The sequence below is a fragment of the Dipteris shenzhenensis genome, chromosome 20 (genome assembly GCF_047967505.1).
Source record: "Dipteris shenzhenensis isolate YYH24624 ecotype China chromosome 20, Dip_SZ_1.0, whole genome shotgun sequence".
Lineage (NCBI taxonomy): Eukaryota > Viridiplantae > Streptophyta > Polypodiopsida > Gleicheniales > Dipteridaceae > Dipteris > Dipteris shenzhenensis.
In genome coordinates, this window is record NC_141615.1 from 45,132,723 (window position 1) to 45,142,208 (window position 9,486).

The window sequence follows — 9,486 nt, forward strand, 5'->3', positions numbered from 1 at the left end:
CGGCTTGTAATTGATGTATTGGAACTGCCTGAGGAGCTAGATTTGGTGCTCTTGGATACGGTTGTGGATTCGAATTCCTGAGTAGTTGTGGGACTTGTGTCCAAACGGGAACAGGATTTAGCCTTGAAGCTAGGGGCACTTGTGCAAGTGCCAGTTGCCTGTATACTGGCATGGGTGCCGCTTGGTATTGTGGTGGTCGAGGTGGATTGTTGCGCATGTTGAAGATGCAATTGTTCTCATCATGGCTGCCGATGACACAGATATGGCACCACAACCGTGGCAGTGGATTTGCTTGTGCAGTGATCCTTGCTCTTAGGACTGGGCATTCATTTGCTATATGATTTGCCAAGCAGTGTGGGCACCAGACATTTTCTCGCCATGGATATGTTTGAGTTGGCGGCTGAGACAAGTGGAGTTTTTGATCCATGGCCTGCATCATATCTTCTTTCAGCTTCAAGGTCATGGCCTCTAGGCGATCTTCATTGGATGTTTCGGCAGTGTCCTTTGATTTACCTTTTTTCGAGCACTTATCTCATGTATTTGATTTGGCGTCATCACTGCTAGTGTCTGAGTCTGTCATGCCATCTTCGATGTCAATGGCTGTCGCATGAGCAGCACTGAATGTTTCATAGCTACTTATCTTTTTCATATCCTTGCGGATTTTCTTTATGAGTCCTGCTATGAACCATGCCGTGAGATACTTTGCATCTGGGCGTGGGTCACATTTGGCGATCAATCTCTTCATCTTTCCCAAGTATGTGCGTACATCTTCTCTCCGACCTTGTTCGATCTTGCGGAGTTGGAGAGCGGGATCATCTTGTAGCCTCTCCGTTTGAAAGCGACGTTTGAATTCGGTTTGAAGTAGGTCCCATGTGGCGCATTCTTCCACGAGAAGGTCGAGGTACCATTCTGATGCCTCATCAGTTAATGCCATTGGAAACCAAGCCACCTTGGTTTCATGGGATTGATCACCACCTGCTCGACATGCGGCATCAAAATGCTGGAGGAAGCGAGCTGGGTCTCGCCTACCATTATATTTAGGAAGTTCCAGTTTTCCCAAGGGGTGTCGGCCTTGATTGTTGTGATTTTGTCAATTGAAGAAGTTGTCAGCCTCTGCATCGAGCTCGATATCCCCATCATGGTCATGACGGCGTCCAGCCATGTTGGGGCGTGGAGGAGTTAAAGGGAGTTGTTGAATCTCAGGGGGGGATACGGGGTAGAGGATTGGCGGGGGCGGTTGTTGCAGTGGAGTTAGATGCGGATGGGGCGAGCGTTGGAGTCGAAGTCATTGGCCGAAACGTAACTGCATGCAGATTGTGCGTGATTTGCCAAGGGTGCCGCTACCCCAAGTGCGGGTGTGGAGGTGGTGTTGTTAGGAGAGTTGGAGTGGTGTTAGTTTGTGTAGGGACCGTCGTGTTAATAATGTGCCTAAGATTGTCCTACGTGTGTAGGGAAATGTGCCGGTGCAGATGGATCGTTAATCGGAGGTCACGGCGTGAAAATACGAGTGAATTTATGCAAAATAAGGCCCACACGGGGGCGCGAATGAACGTGTGCTAGGGATGCTGAAATGGTGTGCAATGGGTTGGAAAAATACCTCGTAACGTGGTGTTTCCATGCATGAAATCTGGGTTCAAATGGGGTTCAGTTTGGGTCCCAAATGGATGAGTTTCGAGGGGTTAAAGTAGGGGTAAATTTTGCGTTTGGGGGGTCCTAATGGTGGTGTGAATGGACTTTAAGTCCAACCGAGGGGTTGAAACCAAGTTGATCTAGTTAGACTAACTAACCTATTTGTCTAGATAGAGGCTAATCAGTTAGTCTAACCTAGCCTAGTGAGGGTTAGACTGACCATAGTCTAACTTAGTTAGTGTAACTAACTACAGTTAAGTTAACTGAGGTTAGGTTAAACTAATCGAACCAAAGGCAAAACTAACCTAGTCTAGGTTGCTGCCAACTAACCTAGCTTAACCTAATCTACTGAGTTAGACTAACTAGCCTAGGGTTAACCGACTAACTTAACCTAACCTAGGTTAACCAACTAACCTAATCGTAGTTAGTAACTAACCGGAGGTTAGTTTAGGTTAGGGTTTTTTTTTTTTTTTGGGAGGGGTGGTGGTTTCGCGTGGGGGGGAGTGGCTTCGCGCATTAGGTTGGCCTTCCAAAGGGTCAATGATGCGAATGGCAGTCTCAACCTTGAGAAATGCACCATTGGAGCCACTCAAGGGAGGTTACTGGGACATATTGTCTCATCCGAGGGCATCAAGCCTGACCTCGAGAAGGTAGAAGCCATCCTCAAGCTCTCCCCACCAACAACCAAACGTCAGGTACGCTCATTTGTCAATCTAGTAGGATACTATCGCCGCTTCATTGATCAATATGCTGCTTTGACATGACCCATGACTATGCTATTAAAAGATTTCTCTTAGGATGAGGATTGTGATCATGGGTTTGCACAAATCAAGAATGCTCTGGCTTTAGAACCCATTCTATGCAATCTTGATTGGTCAAAGACTTTCTATATCAATCCTGGGTTTGGTGAGCACACTCTAGCGGGTATTCTTCTCTAGCAAGGGGAGGATTGGTTCATGTATCCTGTTTGATTTGCTTCTCGACAATTGCTCGAAACTGAATGACACTATTCCGAGGCTGACAAGCATGCTTTGTCTTTGGTGTTCTGCATTGAGAAATTTAAGCATTATGTTGCTAGAAAGTCCTTCATTATAATCTATAGCAATGGTCTTGCAAAGCAGGTTCTTTAATCACCAAATCCCATGGGCCGGTTGGCCAAATGGTTGGCAGTTCTACAAGAATATGATTTTTCTTTCAAAATTGTAAAAGGGGGTTGTTCCAACTTGAAGAATGCTTTGATTAATTTAGAGGAGTGCCTCGATGTAACCCTTGTAGCGGCCATAGAAGTTGGGGATCGATGGTATGGTGGTGTCTATAGGTTTCTGATTGCTTTCTCCTTTCCTCCAAAAAGTACTAGCTATGAGAGAAAGAAGATCTGAAGAGATAGTAGGCACTACACTCTCTTTGATGGGGTCTTGTACCATCAAGGCATGGATGGGGTACTAAGATGGGCCATTGATGCAGATGAAGTGCCTAAGGTATTGAAGCATTATCATGATGGATTTTGTCGAGGCCACTATGCCAGTGACTATACAGCTAAGAAGATTTTACATGCTGGATACTATTGGCCGACCTTGTTCAAGGATGTCACTTTGTATTGCAAAACCTGTGAACCATGCCAATTCTTTGGTAGGAAGGATTTGCGTCCTAGGCAACATCACCCAGTGATGTCCATCCATCCGTTTCAAAGGTGGGGAATAGATTTTGTCGGGCCCTTGCCCATGGCTACCCGCAAAAAGAAGTATCTTTTGGTAGCCACTCAGTATGTCACTAAGTGGGCTGAAGCTATCACCCTCCCCGCTGCAAATGGTAAGGCAGTTTCAAATTTCATATTTGAATGTATCTGCACAAGGTTTGGGACACCCATGGAAATAGTATCGGACCATGGGAGTCCATTCTTAAATGAAGCAGTGGAATTGCTCATGGATCGCATGGGTATTGATCATCGCACTTCTAGCATCTATTATCCAGCATCCATGGGTCAAACGGAGCGGACCAATGGCCTCCTTTGTAAAACCATGGGAAAAATGGCCACAGGGAACAGGAGCCAGTGGGATCAGAAGGTCACTGAAGCCGTGTGGGCTTACAACATCACTCATAAAATGTCTATAGGTCACACTCCTTTTGAGTTAGTGTATGGTACTGAGGCAGTTTTACCACTAGAGATAGAGATTCTAGCCTTGAGATTGGCACAAGAACAGAGGATGACAGAAGATGAACATGTAGAGGCCAGATTGGTACAACTTGAGAAGTTAGATGAAACCCGACGCCTTGCACTACACCAAACAGAGATCCAGAAGAATCGACAAAAGGCCCGCTTAGATGCTAAGATTCGCAAGGGATGGGAAAGACACTTTGCTAAGGGGGATGTTGTCCTATGCTTTGATAACAGATTGGACCACCAAATGGATAAGAAGATTCTACCACTATGGACCGGTCCATATAAAGTCATCAAGGAACATAGCAATGGGTCTATACAAGTTCAAGAGCTGCATGAGCCATATGGCAAGAAGGTGATCAACAAGCGTTATCTCAAGCCCTTCTTTGTGCGTGATGGTCCCAGGCATAGAAATGCTATGCATTCCCTGCCTGGGGGTGGGAACTGTTATGGATAAATTTGACCAAAGTAAAAAGGCATAAATATGAGTGTGTGCTTGTATGTGTGGCAATAGTATAATAAAATATGGAGTGCATAGGGCCCAAGGTTGAGGTGGCAGGGCATGACCATGTGCCACCCTTCCACGTAAGAGGACCCATAAGGTGTGATGTACATAATCCATGGTAGTAATATTATAAAATGTAAGGTGGCATGGTTCCTCCATGTGCCACCCCTCCACCTAGGCGGTCCCATGACTGCATTTAGTGAGATATGGCCCAAAGTCCATGGGAGAAGTAATATAAAATAGGTGGATATGGATATTATATTGGGTTATTCCCTCCATATAGGATAGGCCCATGTGGGGGAGGTATAGAAGGTCCAAGAGTGCAAGTTAAATAATGGGGAAAGTAGGATGGGGTGGCAAGATTCCTTGTGCCAACCCTCCATTTGTCCTCCTAGATGTTTGAATGTATTATAAAATTGGGAAGAGACCAAGGGAGTATCATACACTTGGGATATGGGAGTTGATATATGTGGAAAAATGTGGCCAAGCATTATCGCACACAATTGAGAGTGTGTAACCACCTAGCCCACATGGGAGACTCTTCCCCACACACCATGCATGTGGGAGGATGCATTTATTGGGAGAGACCCCCTATCTTGGCTATAAAAGGAGGGGGCTATTCCTTGATGAGACACGCTCATTCTTGTAAAGCCACCTAGTTAGTACTTTGATTTTCCCCTTCCCTTCCTTTCGAATAAAGCATGGCCCTCTTCCCTTGATGTCTCCATCTTTACATTCCTCCTCCCATCATGTACATGCTTCTCTTCCCCCTTTCCCTTTCCCCTTGTGCCATAGTCTCCCTCTTTATTCCCTCCCCTTCTAATCCCTTTTTCCCTCCCATGATAACGTTTCGCCCTCACGTTCTCCTTTCCTCTATGGCCCTTGAGCGTCACCATGCTTAGTGTCTAGCCTCTTGTCCTGATTTCTTTTCTAGGTAACAGTGTATATACCAATGTTTTAGCCCCTATTTTAAGTTTTTCTTTGTCTTTAAGATTATTGCATACAGAAGTGTTTTGTTGAAGAAACAATGATAGAGGGAGTTTTTTCTTGATTGGATACATTAGGAATGGAGTATAAGTGCTACCATTCATGTGCCAATGATTGCATTTTGTATAGAGAAAGTCTTAAAAACAACATAAATTGTCCCAAATGTGGAAAGCCATGTTATGAAATCACTTCCAACAAAACTCAATTCTCCACCAATGTACCACGAATGTCTTGAGAGGCATATTCTAGGTGATTGTGAAGGATTTCAACATATTGAGAGAACATGGCTAAAAATTTAATGATGAGCCTTGTAATGTGAAGCTGGGTTTTTCTCTTAATGGAGTTAATAATTTTGGATTTCCATTTTTATAATAGAGTTATAAAAGACTACCATCCTCAAAAAATACCATGGTGGCTAACAACTAGTAGATAAAAACAAGGAACCACTAGACTTAGCAACACACAAGCAATGACCAACAATATACACCAACAATAAGTAGAAATGCAAACAACAAAAGTAGTAGACATGCAGTGACCTAGAAGACAAAAGTGCAGACCGATGTAAAATGAGCAGCACAAATAGTATACATAGACACAAGCAACAAGCCTACATAGACACAAGTGGAACTCCTTTAATGGACAACCTTGTAGCACCCAGCAGAAGTGCATTCAATTGAAAAAAAACAATGCACAATGGATTGACAGACTACACTAGGAGCAAATGTTATAGACTTTGATCACTCATAATGCAAAGCTCCACAAACAACATATAACATAAGGTGACACAATTCAATAGCAGTCAAAAAATAGAGTAATAATGACCAAAGTAGCACAAAAGCAACAAACGCAACCAACAATAAGATGTGAATACACGATATAGCAAACTGACACCACAAAGGTAGATGCGCAGCAAACTAGCAAGCAAGAACATGGGACAAGCAAACAAATGCAATAAATAGCGATAGATTAGATGATGAAAGACCACATACAACATAGTAGACCAATTGCAATAGTACTCCTATAGCAAATGCAGGGCTTCTACAGCTTCAACACAGTCAATGCCTACAACTGATTTCAACACATAGAAGACATCAATGATGCTCAACAATAACAAAGCACACAAGCAACACCATCAGACACAACAATGCTACTAGGTGCACCTATGCAAGAAGAGCTTCATTGATAATAGTCACCTAAAAAGGCTACTGCAAGACAATGCATACACAAATGACAAAAAGTGAAACATGATCATACTCTCATTGATGAAGTTAATAGGAACTCATGGATGACAAGGTCATTTGAGATATGCCGACAACATTGATGAATTTTTTATCCTCCCTCATGAACCTAACATGTGATAGATTTATCTACTACATCATCAACCTCACCCACTCTTGGGAGTGTGGCCAGACCACTAGCATGTGGTGATTCATCTACCACACATAGGCTTGGTTGATTCTCTAACACTGGCATTATCTACCATATCATCTTATCTACATGGTTAGCAGTTCCACATCATTTGACTTGTGGCACATCTACCACATCACTATCTTATGTCCCATGTCATGCAATCCACATTAGGATAGCCACATCACCTCCCATGTCACCTATCATGTCAATTACCATGTCGCCTTGCCACAATCATCATTACCTCGGAAGATACACAATGCATTTTACATGTACACACACTGTCACATCACCATTGTGCACTCCTCTTCATAGGCACACGCTGAATGTACATTCAGTTTTTGCCATATCACCTTTTTGGCACCTATTCTTGATTAAGCAATAACTCTTGATCCAAGAAGATTTGAGAATGATCCAAAAAGGAAAAATGATTGGTTTTCAGAGCTCTACATGCTTGTTGGATAATGCTCAATTTTGGAAATGTGTCTTAGACAATTTTGAGCCTCTACATCAAAACCTCTTCTTTTGTACATTGAAGCCTCTTTGTCAATGCATTTGAACACAACACATTAAAAAGAGCTAACAAAAGTAACTATTTCTTACATTTTGTTGCTACGATTATTGGTGTAGCATAGATCAGCATAGATTATTCTATCTCAGAAGAGATCCAGCTCTAGAAAAGCCAATTTAGCCCTTGCTTGAAGTCACTCAACTAGTTTGTATTAAATTCATTCCCTTTCACTCATATGCAATTTCACACATTACATATCACAAGACCCTACCATCTATAGGACAACGAGCATAGTTGTATGCATTGTTATATGCATTCATAATTTTCAAAGTTATATGCATTGTATCATTATGTAGATTGCACACTGTTTATTTTGCAATTCATATGCCCTCATTATAAATAATTATTGGCTATTTCTCTCATTTGTGTACACTTTGAGCCTTGTTAAGTCTTGTAGTCTATTCTTAGAATCTATTGCCTCATCAACCCTTGTAACATATTAGATACATTGCAATTTTCTATCTTCACTAGTGGAGCAAATTGCAATTGATATAGATAGTATTTTCATAGGAACTTTGAGTACTATTTGGCATCATATCTACATCTAAAGGCTTTTCCTAAGCTAGACAACTCCCATTTCTATACATGGAAGGATTGAATGGAGACAATACTGATTCTACAAGAAAGTCGTATATATAGATGGGTCTACTCATCTAGCAACTCCATAGCAAATCTTGCCATTACTTGAGCATAGGTAAAATGGGACAACTAAAGACAAGTATGCATATCACTTGATCAAGCAGAATGTTCAAGATGTCACGTTTTAACAACTCAACACAATCAAAGCATCAAAGGAAGCATGGAATATATTCTCAACTCTTTATGAGTCCAAGAACACTTTCAAAATTCTAACACTTAGAAACCAAAGCAATCAAAGTTTTTGTAATGGCCTTGAATCTAGTCTTGCCTATGTACTTATGATCAATGGCTATATGATAATCAACTTGTAGCCACGACAAAAGAAACTACAGAGCCCATAAAGATGGTTGAAGTCATTCTTAATAGATTAAGTAAAGGCTATAAGAATTTTGTCTAGAATATTTCCCATCAAAGGCAAGTTCCACCACTTGGAGAGATAGAACCAGTGTTACTTGGTGAATAACTCAGGAATCAAGTCATACAAGCAAGAAAAGGTCAATAAAATAACAATTATAGAATTCTGACACTCAAAAACCAGAGTGGCAACCATGGTTTTTATAATAGCAATGAATTTGATCATGCATGTGTACTTAGGATCAAAGACTACTATTATTAGTTTGAAACCATAGGAGAGATTATGAAGTGCATAGAGATGGCTCAAGTCATTCTCAATTGACTGGGTGAAGGATATGAGAATCTCATCAAGAGTATTTCCATCGAAGGCAAGTTCCATCACTTGAAGATATACAAGTAGTTTCACTTGGTATAGAGCTCAAGGCTCAATCCCTGAGACAAGGAAAGGCCAATCACCTCGAGGCCATGAGCTTGAAGCTGAAAGAAGATATGATGCAGGCCATGGATCAAAAACTTCACTTGTCTCAGCCGCCAACTCAAACATATCCACGGCGAGAAAATGTCTGGTGCCCACACTGCTTGGCCAATCATACAGCAAATGAATGCCCAGTCCTAAGAGCAAGAATCACTGTGTACAAGCAAATCCACCGCCATGGTTGTGGTGCCATATCTGTGTCATCGGCGGCCATGATGAGACCAGTTGCATCTTCAACATGCGCAACAATCCACCTCGACCACCACAATACCAAGCGGCACCCATGCCAGTATACAGGCAACCGGCACTTGCACAAGCGCCCCCAGCTCCGAGACTAAATCCTGTTCCCGTTCGGACACAAGTCCCACAACTACTCAAGAATCCGAATCCACGACCGTATCCAAGAGCACCAAATCCAGCTCCTCAGGCAGTCCCCATACATCAATTACAAGCCGAAGAAGTAGACTCACTATTTGAGTATGAAGCAGAGTACCCAGTGTACTATGTAGAAGGTGCAGAGGGTCTAATACCAGTCTATGCAAATGAAGTGCGACCCAACACATTTCGCGCACCAATCAAGTGTTACGGTTGTGGAGAAAATCATAGAATCGCAGAGTGCCCTCATCGCGGTAGCCCAGCCACTTTCCAACCACTCTGCAGAGATTGTGGCATAGGACATGCCTGTATGGATTGTCCCATGAAAAATAAGGTCCCAGAACAAACAGAGGTTAAGCCTGACATCCCCATCGGCATCATTGGGG